The sequence below is a fragment of the Schistocerca piceifrons genome, chromosome 5, assembly GCF_021461385.2.
Source record: "Schistocerca piceifrons isolate TAMUIC-IGC-003096 chromosome 5, iqSchPice1.1, whole genome shotgun sequence".
Classification (NCBI taxonomy): domain Eukaryota; kingdom Metazoa; phylum Arthropoda; class Insecta; order Orthoptera; family Acrididae; genus Schistocerca; species Schistocerca piceifrons.
Genome location: NC_060142.1, coordinates 397,982,353 through 398,001,312, shown reverse-complemented (window position 1 = coordinate 398,001,312; position 18,960 = coordinate 397,982,353).

Here is an 18,960-nt window from a genome sequence, read left to right as displayed (position 1 = left end):
TATGGGACACATTCAAGAGGTCAGTTCGTGCACGAAATACTGCGTCGACACCACTTCCGCAATTATTGACGGCTACGGAGGCAGCCTGGTTCGGCATTTCTGCAGGGGACTTCCAACGACTTGTTGAGTCCATGCCACGTCGACTTGCTGCACTGCGCCAGACAAAAGGATGTGCGACACGATATTAGGAGGTATCTGTGTGGCGTCGCCGCACTCCAACCGCGTGCTGATATTGTCGACGCCGTAGAGCTGCTACTGCCACAGCTCTCGCAGTGGAGTTGAGACACGATGCGCGATGACGTAGGTCCCCGTTGGTGAACGTGGGACAGAAATGCGAACTCGTACGATGGATGCTTCTTCTGATTTAAGATTGAATGATTAATTGCCCGGATATGCAGTAGTTGTTAAATCTTATCTCATCCGCATCGTACACACCACCAACAGCGAGGGCCGGCCGAAGTGGCCGTGGAGTTCTAGGCGCTGCAGCCTGGAATCGCGAGACCGCTACGGTCGCAGGTTCGAATCCTGCCTCGGGCATGGGTGTGTGTGATGTCCTTAGGTTAGTTAGGTTTAACTAGTTCTAAGTTCTAGGGGACTAATGACCTCAGAAGTTGAGTCCCATAGTGCTCAGAGCCATTTGAACCAATAGCGAGGAAACATTGTAATTGTCAGTTTGCTCGTACGTTGTTGGCTCGTTGGTATGGAGTTGTTGAACCTGTATGAAGAGAGATCCACAGATACTTTTTGGCCACTACGTAATGTTCAAAAATGTTCAAAAGTTCTCTTTTCAATTAATGAAGTAGGTATTTTGATATTCAGATTAAATTTTCCCTGCTGAACAGTCGTTGGTTAACTATCATTGATTAAAGCACTTAATAATGTAGTCCACGCTTGATATTTCACTTGGAACGAACAGTTTATTGTTCCTTGGCCACTAAATACTTTATAACTTTCGCACCACACGCATACGCAGTTGGTTGGTAAAGTCAGTTCTATTAAAATTAAGTTTGTTGACAATTATGACAACTTGACTCTTCAGCGTAATTGTATTATCTTCGTGAAGTCGTGTAATTGTGTCCTACTCGTGTAGTCCTTTGATGTACTATCCACTCTTCTTTTAGTTACAACTATTGAAAGTCAAGTCCAATATTCACTAGTTTCGTCAATAAAGTTCAATTAACCCGTTATGCACGGTTAAACGCCTCTATCAGTTCCTGTCTCTCCTTAGAAAATCAGTTTCCGAAGTTCGTGAATCACGTCACGCAAGAAACACTTCTGAACGCAAAACAATCTCGTCGCGTTCCGTACTCTCAATAATTAAGACAAGAATTGTTCTCGCACGTCTTTACAGGACGAGAGCCAGCAAGAGACTTCTTCTGTGAAAGAGTATTGTAGGCGCACTGAATTTCTTCGTTGAGCTTACAACTCTCTTCCACATCAAAGTTATCTCTGACTAACATCACCGCGGACTTAGCTTTGAAGATATTAATTGCTATTATCACTTGGATATTTGTCCATTAATTAAATCTGAGGTTTCTTCCTTCTCTTTTCATAACAAAAACTCTCAGTGATGTATAATGTTGTTGTTATCAAAAATTCTTGGTGTTAGCTTATCGACAGAGATGTAGTATTTGCCAAGATAACTCTTCCCTACTTCATATTATGATATTCTGTCTTAAGTGACTTTAAGGGGGTCGTTGGGGTATTATATATCCCATGACTTTTGTCATCTGTGATACAGGAGAGAGTTTATAATACTGATTCACTTAAGGATCCTCCTTCCTTACGTTATAGAAATAACAATGGCTTTGAAAGGTATTTTGGTACAAGACAGTTCAGCATATTGTTAACGGCAAGGTAGCTCATTCGTAAACCAGTCAGCACAGAATTCCGACCCTCTTGCAGCAAATTTTTACCGCATACTGCAATATGAAGCGGTAAAATCGACTAGTGAGCGAGAAGACCGTAAGAAATTGGGTACAGAAGGGGCTCTGTGCGTAAATTGCTGAGCGATCTAGTTAGCGGGGACGTGCTACAAAGCATCGTGTCGGTTTACATAGCAGCGATAAAAGCTCTGGCTTCGCTCCAGCCCGTCCTCTCCGCCAGCAACGGCTCCTCACTTAATTGGTGCAAGCTATCACGCGAAAGACGCGCAAAAAGGACAAGTACGTCTCAAAAATACGAATCTGTTTACCGAGTGGATGCTGTGGTCTGTGCTTTGAATTTGCAGACGCCTTCTCTTTATAAGCACGAGCGAGTCGTTTAATTCCGCGGAAGAGCCAAGTGGGTTGACAGCGGCAATTCCAGGATGGCGTCTCTCAGAGCAAACGTTGTACTGAGGAAGAAACAAACAGACGTGTTAGCTCCCAGTTTCCTCCTCCTGACGCCTTACTCGGTCACTCGGAGTGGACGTCGTTCTCATACTTCAGCGCTCCTAACTTTGAGGAAAGCGCTTTTGTCGCTGTCGTTCTTCGATGTTTCAGACTGTCTGTTGATCGCAGACAGAGATACCTCTGTCGGAAATTCATTCTCCTACACCTACGCCAGTAGAGTTGTAGCCACTATACTCCGTGAAGAGGTCAGTACACAATGTGCCAACTACATTTTATTGCGTTCCAGTTCCGTACGCGTCTGGTGCACGAGACAACTCATTACGATCTTCTGTTCATTTGAGACCATTCACCTTCTAAGAAACAACTAAAACAGGTTTTGGCTTACAATGGCCATCTTCAAGAGCTACAATTGGAAAAAAAGAATGAAGCATATACGAGCGTCACTCCAAAAGAAATGCACACTATTTTTTTTTTAAATCCATCTTTTATTCTACATTTTTGAAAGTTTTACAGTGTGTAGATACATCCTTTAGGAACAATATTTTCATTTCTCCACATAATTTCCATCCCTCTCAACTGCCTTACGCCATCTTGCAACCATGGCCTGTATAACCGCACGGTAAAATTCTGAACCAACCTGTTGGAGCAGCATCTCCATACACCTTTTTCAATCTCTTGTGGATGTTTCCCACTGTCTCGTTTTCAGAGCACAGGAATTCTATGACAGCACGTTGCTTCTGACGAACTTCAAGTGTACCAGCCGTCTTGACGACATGCTGTGACGCCGCCACTCACGGGAACAGGTTGAACTAAGTTTGAAAACAGGGGGGAAGGATGCGCCTACACACTGTAAAACTTTCACACATGCAGAATGAAAACTGTATTTTTACAAAAATAGTGTGCATTTCTTTTGGAGTGACCCTTGTATTAAGATTTTTAAACCTGCAAAGAAACATTTGCTGATTCTACTTATTACTTAAGTAATGTACAATTTAAATACACGTGGTTAATACCAAAAGGCGATGATCTCTTCTGAGACGCTAAGGTGTTTGAACCCTAGTCAGTCAATCGGGACACAACGCTGTAGTTTTTACCTCTTCCCAGCATTCCGGTCAAGCGCATCGAGGTAGCACTCTTTCGAGCATTCGGCGTTCCCGTATGGCTGATCTTTGTTCGGAGGAGCCGGCACGCTGACTCTTGATCGGTCGCCAGTCGCAGCAAGGCGTATCAATCAGTTATTCAGATCTGTGTCCAGAGCATAAGATGGAAGCTTTTGAGCAGCGCACATCGAGATAATATGGTGGAATGCATATCATTGCGAAGACTGCATTTAGTTTCATTTTCAAATGGGCCTTATAGGATTATCAAGTTTGCAATTTTGCGTGGTGAACGTGAGTCTCTGTTCGACTTACACATGTTACATAGCAGATGAGGTCTGGGACACTTTTCAGTAATAGGCATCCTAAACCTGAAGTCTCTTACACGCCGCTTAACCCATCGATAATGTAAATGGAAAACACCTATTGTTCCTTGACTAATCAAAACGACCACGTATCAGTAGTCGATACTTTGGGGGAGGAGGATGTTTTGCCCGGTAATATGGACTTTTCGTAGCTGCGAGTTGAAAAAAAGAGTGCTTCTTAACTTTCTCTACTTTCCCCAAGCCATCTGAGTCTCAGAAATATTAACTGAACTTCACGCTAGGTTATATCACAACGAAAATACGGAACGGAAGTCTACAAACCAGGAACTGAACTTTCATAAATGCGTTCTAGTATACTTTTCTTGCAGAAGAACCAGGTTAGTGACCCCGGGGGGGAAAATAGTGCGTGCTGGTACAAACACTGGGGAATAGTTTAACGAACTAAATTGCTAATTAAAGGACACTTTCTCTCAAAGTGGAGCGTTCTTCTGGAGTTCATTAAACATGTGACGCATATAAAATATTAACACCATGGTTCCGTACGAGCGAACTGTACTAACCATCATTATTCAGCGAGTTTTAGAAACGGGTCAAAACATTGACGCACGTATGTTCACATCGAAAGACTCAAACATTGGCAGAATAACCAAAGATCATATTCATCATTTTCTAGAAAAAGTTGGGTCTTCAAAACTGGCATGTCCTCGCAGCAGACATGGAACGCATTCGGAATCACGATACGTAAAGTGAATCATCAGTGATTAAAGAACAAGGTCTGTCCCATCTGGATTTAGCTGAATAAGTGTAAAATTATCAGTCACGAAAACCCCACAATGCTTCTAACAAATTGTCTTAACATTACAGAAAGCTCCTAACTCGAAAAATCTGAGCTAATTTCCAACCAAAGACGGCGTTTAAATGCGTAAGGAGGGGTATATCATCCTCACCACACACCAGCCCTCTTACTCTTATACGACAAACTGTGTATAAAATCCAATCTATCTCACCTTTGAGCGCATAGTCCGAAAAATACTTGGAATGGGGCGAACTGCCCAAACAAAAAGAGGAATTTTTCAGTGGTGCCGGACGGCTCCTCTAGTCAGAAGAGGAGAGAGACTCCGCTTGTTTCCAGATCCTAAAATTTTTCCAACGTATCAAAGTCAAAATTTGAAAAAATTGGTCCCTGGAGCGTGGATCTGAATTAGCCAATCACGACGGCGCCCATTGAGACAAGTGCGCTGATAACGTCTTGTCCGAGTGGTGCCTCAAACCAGCTTTGAAACTTAAACTCAACTGCCGTTATCAGGCCTCTTATGCGAAACACACCCACATTCATTCAATCCATCACGTACTCAATTTCCATTCACAGCAGAGCCGTTCTCCCTGGCATGGAGAAAACGTCAGGAGAGACAGACAGAGAAAAGGCACTCTGCAGAACTCTTTGAAACTACAAAATTAAATGAAAGATGGATTGACTGATGCCTTTCAAACGATGTGTTTATCCTATGCGGAATATTTTGTCGTGTGATTTTTGAAGCACTGTGAAAAAGTATTTAAAGTTAGTGCATTTGAACGTATGAATACTGCGTATTTGATTCCGTTTGCAGTTATATCTTCAGCCAATTCAGTATGCCTACCATAATTCATTAATTGATTTCATATTTTTTAGTCACTAATTTTCCATGTAACATGGCATCCATATTAGAATTCTGAATGAAATCGTTCAGTAAGCCCATAATGTCGGTAGAATCGGGTATTTAAGGAACACTAGGGCGTTCTCTTTGCATTTACCTTTCGTAAGTACTTTTAAAATTCCAAGGTAAATGTGACCCTGACGCAACTTGGACTTATTGATCAGATAACAGAGCTTTGCGAGTTGTTAAGCAATGATGAGCAACCGACAGTTCTTCACGTTTTCGGGTGTTACAGAATCTACATAGGAGCACACAATTTACAATTAATGTCCGTATTTGGTAAGGAATCACGACTTAAATCGTTTTCCTCCAGTTGTTGCGCTTCGGCGTAAACTTGACCTCCCTATCATTATTCTCCTCCGGTCGCTTTATCCTTTAAAGTTTTTTTTTTTTCTGTGCGGGCTATATTTCTGCTAGAAAGAGCAGACAGACAGTTATTACATCCCACATAGACAATGAATTGATATCATGTAGTTCCAGCACGATGGACATATAAGAATTACGGGCAAAGTTCAAACGGATTATAGATCATGGTCTGGGAAGTACGTGTCCCGTAAGTGGATGAAGAACGCAAAAGACTCACCATTGTTTAACAATGACATTCGAAATTCTTGTCCTACGTAAAATTATTAAGTGGGTCTAAGGATTCTATCCAGTCACTCGTTGACCATCTAGGTGTGGCAGTAGAAAATAGCAAAAATAAAGCTTCAGTTTTAAATTTCGCATTTAAAAAATCTTTCGCGTAGGAAAATAGTACAAAGATACCGTCGTTTCACTATCTCACAGATTCCCGGATGGATGACATATTAATAAGTATCTGTGGCATAGAGAAACACTGAAAGAGATGAAAGCAAACAAGTCACCAGGTCCTGGTCGAATACCAGTTCGGTTTTACGAAGAGTACTCTACTGGTCACTTACTTAGCCTTGCATTTTTCCACGAATCTCTCGCCAAGATCAAAGCCCCATGTGACTGTAAAAAAAAGGACAGGTGACTCCTGTATACAAGAAGGGTAAAAGAACGAACCCAAAAAATTACAGACCAATATGTTTAACATTGGTTCGCTGCAGGATCCTTCAACATATCCTCAGTTCGAGTATAATAAATTTTCTTGAGAGGGGAAAATTTCTGTCCACAAATCAGCACGGTTTTAAAAATGCATAGCTTGTGCGAAACTCAGCTTGTGCCCTTTTCTCACATGAGATCCTGCGAACCATGTACCAAGGACAAAAGGCGGATCCCATATACATAGATTTCCGTAAAGCATTTGACACGGTGCCACACTGACGACTGATAACAAATGTACGAGCATACGGATTAGGTTCACGGCTATTTGTATGGCTCGAAGAATTCTTAAGGAACAGAACTCAGTACGTCGTTCTCGACGACGTGTGTTCATCAGAGACAAGGGTACAATCTGGACACATAAATGAGATGGCCGATAGGATAAGCAACAATCTGAAGTTTTTGCTGATGATGCTGTGGTGTACGGGAAGGTGCAAGCCCAGAGTGACTGTAGGACGGTACAAGATGACTTAGACTAAATTTGTAGTTGGTGTGGTGAATGGCAGCTAGCTCTAAACGAAGAAAATGTAAGCTAATTTGGATGAGTAGCAAAAACAAACCCGTAATGTTCGAATACAGCATTAGCTGTGTGTTGCTTGACACGGCCACGTCGATTACCTATCTAAGCGTAACGTTGCAAAGTGATACGAAATGCAATGAGCATGTAAGGATTGCTGTAGAGAATGCGAATGAACAATTTCGGTTTATTGGTAGAATTTTATAGAAGCGTGGTTCATCTGTAAAGGAGAGCGTATAGAGGACAATAGTACGACCGAAGTTAAAATCTTCTGGGTGATTAGGCTGCGTCATGGGTTTCTTCTAAAATTATCGACGTTTCGACCCCTCTGTTGGGATCTTCCTCAGTATCTTCTGGTGTCCACTACTGCTAGAACCTTTTTTTGTATTTGTCTCTGGCTAGAATACATAATAAAGTGAGTATAATTATTGATTCTTACTGGATCCGTAACAAATTAACAAAGGAGAACACTGTGATGATTTAAGCTATTACTTTTTCCGAGAAGTTAACATCGGTTCTGAAGATTCAATGTCATTGGTGAATCTAAGACTGTAAAAAAACTATACTATAAGCAACCATCTCCGCTGCTAACTCTCATCGTAGATGTCTCACTGAAATTTTTTTCTCAGCCGTAATGAGAGTTTTTATTTTCTTTTTTATTTCTTCTTCCGTTGTACAATCTTTAGCGTGCCACCGCTCCGAGTGGCCGCGAGGTCTAGGGGGAGACCATGTCACGGAGTGGGCGGCCCCTCTTCCCGGAGGTTCGAGTCCTCCCTCGCTCATGGGTGTGTGTTTTGTTCTAGCAGTAGTGGACACCAGAAGATCCTGAGGAAGATCCCAGCAGAGGGGTCGAAACGTCGATCATATTAGAAGAAACATGACGCGGCCTAATAACCCAGAAGATTTTAACTTCAGTGACAACGGCCACGAAAGCCTGCAGACTTACATAATAGTATGATCCATTGTTGGTTACTGCTCGAGTGTTTAGCTTCCGCAATATTGTGAACTAAAACTTGCACATACATACAAGTTCAAAATAATTACTTACGGTCTGAAATATCTACATGTACACTCCGCAAGCCACCGTATGGTGCATGGCGGAGAGTACACTGTACCACTACTAGTCATTTCCTGTTCCACGCACAGATAGAGTGAGGGAAAAACGACTGTCTTTATGCCTCCGTATGAACCCCAGTCTCTTTAACCTAACCTTTGTGGTACTTTTAGCTTCCGTACCAGGTCGAACTAAATGAAGGGAAGGGCTGCTAGATTTGCTATCGGTCGGTTCAAACAACACGCAGTGCTTCGGGAACTCAAATGGGAATCACTGGGGGGATTGGGGGGGAAGGCGACGCAGTCTTCGAGGTGCACTAATGAGAAAATTTCGAGATCCAGCAATTGAAGCTGACTGCAGAACAATTCTATTGCCGCCAACGTATATTTCGCGTAAGTACCACAAAGGTTAGGTTAAAAAGACTGGGGTTCATACGGAGGCATAAAGACAGTCGTTGGTTTCTCCCTCACTCTATCTGCGAGTGAAACAGGAAATGACTAGTAGTGGTACAGTGTACTCTCCGCCATGCACCATACGGTGGATTGCGGAGTGTGCATGTAGATATTTCAGTCCATAAGTAATTATTTTGATCTTGTATGTATGTGCAAGTTTTAGTTACAATATTGCAGCCAGCTTATAGTACCTATTGTGTCAACAGCCTTGCCGCAGTGGTGACACCGGTTCCCGTCATATCACCGTAGTTAAGCGCTGTCGGGCTGGGCTAGCACTTGGATGGATGACCATCCGGTCTGCCGAGCGCTGTTGGCAAGCGGGGTGCACTCAGCCCTTGTGAAGTAAACTGAGGAGCTACTTGATTGAGAAGTAGCGGCTCCAGTCTCGGAAACTGACATACGGCCGGGAGAGGGGTGTGCTGGCCACATGCCCCTCCATATCCGCATCCAGTGACGCCTATGGGCTGAGGATGACACGGCGGCCCGGCGGTACCTTTGGGCCTTCCTGGCCTATTCGGGAGGAGTTATAGTATCTATTAGCCATGGCCACCTTTTGGTGAGCAACAGGTGTTGTCAAACTAAATATAATAACGAAAATAAGGGAATTATGTAGATATCAACAAGTGTGTTTTGCTTTCCCTACTCTTTGTGCTAGATGCACCAGTATCTGAAGATGGCCATTGTAGTCCGAAACCGCTTATGACTGTATCTTAAATAAACGAAACTTCATAATAAGCCAATCTCCTTTACTGAATGTCCTTTCTTCCAAGTACTGCCCCGACAAGCTTTTCTGAAGCTAACACTAACGGATCTTCGGAACAACACTATAATTAACTTCAATAAGATTTTTTTCAATTTAAGCGTAATTTCAAAATATATAACAATAGAGATTAGTAATTCTTCCCAGAGAACTAGAAGAGCCAAATACAAATATAAGCTGAGTAAAAGCCGAGTTAAAGGACGCTTATAAGATACAGTAGTTCTTAAAAATAGTATCTGTAGACGGCTGTTGTTGAATCCGGTTATGATTCTTTCAGATTCTGATTGTACCTTAAATAAACAGAGCTCCGTAACAAATCGATCACTGATTTCCTTCAACGAAAGGCGATTTTTCCGAAGACGAGTAACTGTTCCTTAGCGTCACCATAAGCACGAATTTCTTTCGTTTTACCGTCGTGATCATTATGCGACAGGTATGCGGGAGAAGTTAATACAGTTGTTGGTTCATACTGAAACTTACCGCAGCGGACAAGCTACCTCTTGTAATGAAAGGATGAGTAAAGAAGAAACATATTCTACACCACATTGGGCCACCAACAAAGTTAAAGCAACAACACTGACAGTAACAAACTCGTTCTCTCCAGGAAACACTGTTATCAAGGGCGCGGGACACCATCTGATGGCCAACTCTACGACGGCGAGACAAAAATAACAAAACGCCACAAACTCAACACATTATCATGCCTAATACGGTATAGGAAAAACGTATTGAAGACAACTTCTATTCGTCCCGGAACGAATAAATATAGGTCCTGTATGGCTTTCACGGGAATATTATGTCATTCTTCCTCCAAAATAGTGGCAAACGCAGGTAACGATCATGCAGCTGGATAGCACATTTCTCTCCAAAGTAACGAACTACGGGTGCAATAACATTCAGCTCTGGTGACTGGTATTTAAGGGAGATGCAACAATTCATTCTCGTGCTCACAAATCCAGTGCTGGATGGTGCGAGCTGTGTGAACATGGGCCCTGTCGTCTTGGAACACAGAATCACTATTGGAGAACAAATATTCTAGCAGGACTTGGACCTCAGCAGAGAAAACGGTCACATAATTCTTAGCAGTAATGTGAGCTTGCAGAGCACCCATGGCACCCATGAAATATCACTATGTGGCTGCCCAAATCATCACCGAACAACCGGCATGTTTCACGCTTTGGATGTAAACTCCGCCACAAGCTGGAAACAGTGTAAAACAAGACTCATCCGACCGAATGACTTTCTTTCATTGCTCAACGGTCCGGATGTTACGGCTTCAGCATATCGTTTACCTGTTACGCGCATTTGCATCACTGATGCAAATGCGGTGGTTTTAGAATTCCAGCTCGCCGTGCAGTTCCTGCTTTTGGAAATCTCTATTCGTTGTTTTGGTGGTGAGAGGGTTCGAGAGTGTAATATTCAGTTCTGCAGTGACTTTTGCAGCCGTCGTCCTCTTATTTTTCGCCACAGTGCACTTCGATTACCATTCTTCACTATCACTCAACACACGCTTCTGTCCGCGTTGTGACTTAGCAGACGATATTTTTACCGATTTCCGTGTGTTCTGTATAAGTCTTCGATCTGGTACCTCTTGAAACACTAAACACTTGGGTTAGTTTGATTACAGAAACACCCACCGTACGAACAGCAACAAATTGGCCACGTTCAAATTCACTTAGCTCCAACATAACGCATTTGCGATTACACAAAACACTGTCCCGACGACGATTGCACAGTTGCTGATCGTGCTCAAATACAACAGTGCAGCATACAAGCTTGGTTATCATTTGCACACGTGCTCACGCACGCATTTCCCATGGTGTGTCCATATTTTTATCAGACTGCTGTATAGGCCATAATTTGTCTCCCAAATACTGGCGACGAAAACTCCATGCATTCCCCATATAATGAATTATCTACAGCATAGGACAGAAGGAGAGATAGATTCTCCACAGTAGTCTTCTGTGTAAGATAGTTATCCCCTATTGCCAACAGTTTTAAATCTCACCAGGGCACTGTAAAAAAAAAAGGATTGGAAGATTAGGGTTTAACGTCTTGGCGACAGCGAGGATATTAGAAACTGAACATAAGCTGGGATTCGAGAAGGATAAGGATATAAATCGGCTGTGCCCTTTCAAGGGAACCATCTTAGCATTCACGTTAATCTGAATTACTCGATAGGTATATGAATCAACATCCTCCCGATTACGGTGAGAGGGAACAGCTTATTCCATTTCATTATAATTAACTTGTTCCGTCGCATTGTACTGAATACTATAGATGTTTGAGATAGTTTCATTATTTTTCCAAATTTAAGAAATGTTATAACTCTAGAGAAGAAATGGACTACCTGTTTATTTAATTCATGATCACTCAAATCTTCCTTTCCTTAATCCCTCTACGTTGCCTTGGGTTAATTAACTTTGAGTTTGTATCAAGAGTTCGTCTGCTGGTAGTTGCAAGGCAGAGATATGGTCACTCTGTAGGTTGGTTACTGCCAACATAAATTTTAGGTAAAGGCAGCGATGATGCACCTGTTTGCCAGGGGTAGTTAGGGGTTGGTAACAGGTTCCCCTTCCCTCCAGGGCGGAGGAGAATGAACGGTGAGGGCCACCAGTTCAGGGATACTCTGGGGGAAGCTGTTGAACAGAGCGGACGGAATAGAGAGCGATCTCCGTCTTTGCCGCTAAATTCTTTGTGGGATGAGGTATAATTTATTACATTTTATTAATCCGCTCTTTGTTAGCATGTCGTTACGGCCACTCATTTTTTTTGAGGAGTTACGACTGTTAAAATTAAAATTTTCAGTAAAGTTTTCTTTTTCAGAGGTGAGCACGGGGCTCACGCTATCCATTTGTAATAATGCAATCAGTTAGTGCCTTCAGCACACGAGAGCAGCAAAAGTAACAAAAATAATATAGTTTCACTTTTAGCAGTAACTTTTTTCGATTTTAAATGTCTGACTGGTCTGGCTAAAGTAACACGGGACCTCACCCCACATAGTTAGCTTAACACGTGGTCGTAGCCGCTGATGAGAAATTTAGACGATGATTCCGTGTGAAACCTGCTAGGATGTGCGTTTGTTTTGTGTGAGTTACTTAAGGCTCTAAGCGTGTGACGTAATTTTTTGGCAAATTCGTAAATTTTGAGCACGGATCTTTTGATTTATGACTACCCTCATTTGCAAGCAGCAACCTAGACGAGGCTTCATGTCCTAACTAATTAGTAAATGCACACATCAAAAAAAGTTTTGTATCAGCCAGTTCCCAGAACCCTTGAAGATAGACGTTGACTGTGGATACTCTACCACAGACAAAGTCCCTTTGACTGTTCAGAGATGTCGCTAAACCCACCCAAAGATGTAAACAACCATGCATGAGCAGCGCCTATTAGACGGAGGGGGTCCGGTAGCCGATCTGTTCCAGTCATTTCACCAGGAAGGAGATACACGGCTCGTATTGTCTGTAGTTCAACCCTGGCTGGACGGTCAGTGCCGCGGTTCGATCACGTTCGCATTGTTACTTTGTGCCAGGAAGGACTCTCAACAAGGGAAGTGTCCAGGCGTCTCGAAGTGAACCAAAGCGATATTGTTCGGACATGGAGGAGACAGAGAGACAGGAACTGCCGATGACATGCCTCACTCAGGCTGCCCAAGGGTTATTACTGCAGTGGATGACCGCTACCTATGGATTATGGCTCGGAGGAACACTGACTGCAACGTCACCATGTTGAATAATGGTTATCGTGCAGCCACAGAACGTCGTGTTACGACTCAAACTCTGCGCAATAAGCTGCATGATGCGCAACTTCACTCCCAACCCCCATCGTGCACATCTTGTGAATGACTTCCTTCACGATAACGACATCTCTCGACTAGAGCGGCCAACCCTATCTAATATGCCTGGAATAGATTAAAAAAGCTGTTTATGGACGACGTGACCCACCAACCAGTCTGAGGGATCTAGCCGAATCGCCGTTGAGGAGTGGGACAATCTGGAACAACAGTGCCTTGATGACCTTGTGGATAGTATGCCACGCCGATTACAGGCATGCATCAATGGAAGAGAACGTGCTACTGGGTATTAGAGGTAGCGATGTGTACATCAATCTGGACCATCACCTCTGAAGGTCTCACTGTATGGAGGTACATCATGCAACGTGTGGTTTTCATGAGCAATAAAAAGGGCGAAAATGACCGAGGTGATGCAAAACTTTTTTTGATTTGTATAATAGGTTGTGCGTGTGAATAATTGTATAGATTGAAAACAAGAATGAACAGTGGATTGAGTACAAAAAAATTAGCCGTGGGTGTCGATCACCCATGTGGTGTCGAATTGCACCGCCAACGAGTACCAGTTCGTCCTTGAAAATAGTTAAGGTGAGGATGCTTGCGTATGCTGTAAATTATTAATTTGCGTGTGCCAGTTTTTATAGGATGTTTTATTTTAAAGAAATTGTTTTTTGTGTATACCAGAGATGTTTGTACCTACTTCATTCGCCCCGTTTTCCCGCCAAGAATTTTTGCTATAATTTTTACTAAGGGAACGGTGCTGAGAGAGTGACCATGGATGAACCGAAGTGCGGTTCATTGATTCATAACGATTCGGTCCACGTAACAACATGGGGTGCGAATTTCAATCACTGTCCAGGCAAACGGACTACAGATGCAGCCACGTAGATTCCTCCCCTTTACCAGTGCACAATATTACAAACAAGATCAGATTTCTGATAGTATAAGCACCTTCAGTGCATGAGAGTGTTGAATAGTTTTCTGATAATATGGGCACCTTCAGTGCTCGATAAGATAGAATTTATTCGTCTTTGCTTTGTTAACTGCAATTATGAGATCGCTTAAGTAGAGAGTAAAAAGTATGGTTATAACGTTTACAAAGTTTCTGGGTAAATAATAAAAAATGTAATGAATCTAATACCAAGGATTCATTGACTGATCATAACACCCCCATTCTGTGTAGAGAACAATGTTAGTACTAAATTGTAGTCACGGTAATCTGGCGGAAATGAAAATTAACAAGGATAGAGAAAATAGGTCATGTTAGAGCGTGATAATTAGTTACTTAACCACTTGTTTGCTTTAGCCCTCCCCCGCGTTATCCGTTGCGAAATCGGAATATGATAATAACCTAATCAATCAAATATTAACTTCGGGCCTGTCCCTTTTCAGTGAACCATTCCGAGCATTGAACCATGCTGGTAAGCAGCGTGTATGTGAGATGCCTTGGCAGACGCACATCCGGCACGCTCTAACATAGATTGGGAGAGAAAGAAAAAAGATAACAACGGGGAAGGTAACCATTCAACGGGTCCAACGTCTGATATCGCGCCATGTCGTCCATCTCGGAGCCCTCGAAAACTGTACTTTCACAATATAAAATTCCAGTTCCCAAGAGAGAACGATAACCTCAGGATAGACTGAGGGGTACTGAAGGAAATAGGCTTCAGTCTAGCGAGAAACGAGGAAAAAGAAAAAGAAGAAATTCCTAGTTGATCACGGGCGCTAAAACACTGACTTGGTTATGTCTCCGACACAAGCTCCCAGAAAAAATTGGGCATTGAGGGGCCCATCTTTTAAGTACCTAGTATGATATTTGCATATCAACAAACTAACTGCCGGCCGGTGTGGCCGTGCGGTTAAAGGCGCTTCAGTCTGGAACCGCGTGACCGCTACGGTCGCAGGTTCGAATCCTGCCTCGGGTATGGATGTGTGTGATGTCCTTAGGTTAGTTAGGTTTAATTAGTTCTAAGTTCTAGGCGACTGATGACCTCAGAAGTTAAGTCGCTTAGTGCTCAGAGCCATTTGAACCATTTTTGAACAAACTGACTCCGATGTCCTCTTCAGCCTGCCTGTAGAACCTGATATGGACTTTGACAAACATAAAACTATGCTGTATCAAGCAGATAGTGACTTGAAGCACAGCACAGAATAATAATCCATCACGACCCTCGAAATAGGCCAATGGCGTGTTGAGATTTATCATTCCATAGGATAGTATTTAGGCTGCTCAAAATGAACGACCAGAGCACACACTAAACCAGACAAGGAATCCCGCGTTTATGTCTTGTTGTGTCACAGGCTGGACGCTTCAGATAGGATCTTGCTGTTGGTGACAGGTGATCATTAATGTTGAATGATCATTCTGTCTCCACTTCTGTCACATATCCGTAAAATACTCCACTGAGTTATGATGCCACTGAAGACGCCGGCAAGGTGTCTTGCCGACAGCGAGTTTCAGACCCTAACACAATGACGATAATCTTTTTTTTTATGAAGGAATATATGTGTTCTTGGCTACCCTTTACGAGTTATGCATATGGTCATGATACGCGTTACCGTCTAGCGACCTACTGCCCAGCAACTATTGATGCTATCCTCTGGACTCAGTCCTGTCACTCAGCTTGTGCTGTTGTAATACTGTGTCTTTAGAAAGGGGGGGGGGGGGGGGTGCTATTACCAGCGCTGCTTTCAGCTTGTGTCGTTGTAATACTGTGTCTTCAGTGACGTGCATCTTATCAGTGCTGCATTCTGTTTGTGTTGTAATACTGTGCTTTCAGTGGAGTGCATCTTATCAGTAGTCAGCTTGTGTTGTTGTAATACTGTATATTCAGTGTGTAACATTACGTGTAAGCGGGTGAGCAATTTGGTCGCCTGGAGGTGATATGAGGGGAAGTGAAATTGTTGTACGGCTGACCAGTAGCAGACCTAGGGCTCAGGACGAGCCCGTGGCATGTCCGGCTATATCAGCAGCATGGGGGAGTCCAGCGTAAAGATGAACATCGTCGCGCCGGCCGGGGTGGCCAAGCGGTTCTAGGCGCTACAGAATGGAACCGCGCGACCGCTACAGTCGCAGGTTCGAATCCTGCCTCGGGCATGGATGTGTGTGATGTCCTTAGGTTAGTTAGGTTTAAGTAGTTCTAAGTTCTAGCGGACTGATGACCTTAGATGTTACGTCCCATAGTGCTCAGAGCCATTTGAACCATCTGAACATCGTCGCCAAAAATGGGTAAATCCTACAACTGGGAATTTGGACTCCTGTTGCTCGCATGGCCTTTGTACAAGAGATGCATCAAAAATGGCAGAGTGTCACCCGAAGGATGGCTTCTTACAGCTCTTCGAGGCTCTATTATAATTCACAGTCAAGTATTAATGCAAATCTGAATACATCTGCCATGTCAAAATGAGGCTCATCCAGTGACAGAACAGTAATTTCAATATCTTTAAAGCTGCAGTAGTTGATATTTTACAGTGAAGAAACATTTTCACATTGAACTTCTGAATTTACAACTTTTAAACACTTCATGCGATTTCAACAAATGATATATCAGGTGATAGCGCCGCGCGAGGTAGCCGCGTGGTGAGGGGCGCCTTGTCACGGTCCGCGCGACTCCGCCAGTCGGAGGGTCGAGTCCTCCCTCGGGCATGGATGTGTGTGTCGCCCTTAGCGTAAGTTAGTTTACGTTAGATTAAGTAGTGTGTAAGCTTAGGAACCGATGACTTCAGAGTTTGGTCCTATAAGACCTTACCACAAATTTCCAATTTCAGGTGATAGCACGGCACAATAGCTATCATCCATGAAAGACACTCATCGCTTTTTTGTTTTATTTATTGACTTGTCATGTCTTTTATACCTTTTTTTATTATACAAATGTTTGCCAGAACATCATATTCTCGACAATTACTCAGCAAATGCGTGCATCATGAATAACTCATAGCTTGACATACTTATGTAGTTATTTAAATGTTGACTGCATGTGCTGTTAGAAAACTGTGCTAATTTAAATGTAGTCAACCACATGTGTTACTCGGCACAGAAAATTGAAAAGTGGCCCAAAAGACGCTTCTGTCAAGAATGCATAAGCAATTGTTTAATCATTATGTAACGACAATTCTTTGTCATTTGACGTGAGTGCACTTGCACATGAGTGCTAAATTATTTATATATGAACAAACCTCTATTTATAATTATTGTCAATGATCTGAGCGACCAAATATTTATAACATTTCTTTATTTAAATATTGTTGTAATATTTTAGTTTAGTCCAAAAAGTGCTCAAGCTGAGTCAACTCATGTCTGTAGAACGTAAGAAAGATGTATTTTTGGTGGGGACGGACTTCAGCCAGTGGAAAAGCAGACAGTAGTGGCGCACTATGGGAGTCAAGTGGAGACTGGGACTTTTCGAATGAAGAGCTCAAGGAAGCGATTCAGAGTACTTGGAAGCTCGTTCTGAAGAGGTCAGACCTGTCTGTGGTATTGTGTAGTTTTTGATGGAGTGGATGATACTTTCTGGGCAGTGAGCGGCCACTACCATATCTTAATTTCTCAGGAAACTTTATATTTCGAGAGGTCTGAATGTGCTTCAGAGTAGCACTCTTAACTTTTTCCGCTTGTATTACAGAATATGAGTTTCTACTCGTCATCTCATATGTGTTAATTTGTAAATCTTATGTTGAATTCTGAACTGTTTTGATCTGGTGAATATTTCGTGTATTTTGATTGCGAAATGGAGTTAGTTTTCGCGTATCTTTAATGACTATTTAGTTGAAGAATCTTGCTACCGTTCTTGTAACACTCTCAACGTAACTTATCGCATTTGATGACTACTATTTCGGCCCCTTCCGCCGGAGGTTCGAGTCCTCCCTCGGGCATGGGTTGGGTCCTTAGCATAAGTTAGTTTAAGTAATGTGTAAGTCTAGGGACCGATGACCTCAGCAGTTTGGTCCCTTAGGAAGTCACTCACATTTGAACATTTGATGAGTACTTCCTATTTGTTTGAGATGTCCTTTCTCGAATAAACATCATTCATCATAATTCTCTGTCGTCTACATTACTTACGGACGTTAGAACAGAACCAATGTTATTACATTATTCGTTTAACTTTATTTTGTATTTCTGTGTATTTCATTAACTGATAATGCTAGCCAATGCATAGATTATTTGACTGCAAGATCACAGCTAAGTGTCATTATATGCAGCAAATTAGCTGCAGGGCATGAAAATGGACGTGTGCAGATCGACGCTGTGTCCACATCGAACTATCCTTTTTAAACAGAGCCGCCCATAGCCCAAGTACCTAAAGTACGAGTAACTGCAGGTAAAGACGCCACTTGTTTGCTCATATGGGACACTGTTTACAAGAGCAACTATGCTATCTGTAACTGTTAGCTAGCGTTGCAAGTGGGATGCATCTCACCAGTGCTGCATTCGCTCATGTTGTTGTAGTACTATTGTATTTTTAGTGTTGTGCGTCTTATCAGTGCTGCATTCAGCTGGTGTTGTAATTCTGTATCTCCAATGTCGTGCGTCGTACTAGTCCTGAATTCATGTTTCCTTGAGTTAGTACTCAACGGAATATGGATTATGGATTTGATTATCCCACTGGCGTGCTTATGTGTTCATCTACATCCCCATAGATACTCTGCAAATCACATTTAAGTGCCTGGCAGAGAGTTCATCGAACCATCTTCGCAGTAATTATCTATTATTTCACACTCGAACAGCGTGCGGAAAAAATCAAGCACAGATTTCCCTTATTTTATTGTGATGATCGTTTCTCCTTGTGCAGGTGGGCGACAACAAAATATTTTCGCATCGGGAGGAGAAAGTTGGTGACTGAAATTACATGAGAAGATCCCGCTGCAACGATAA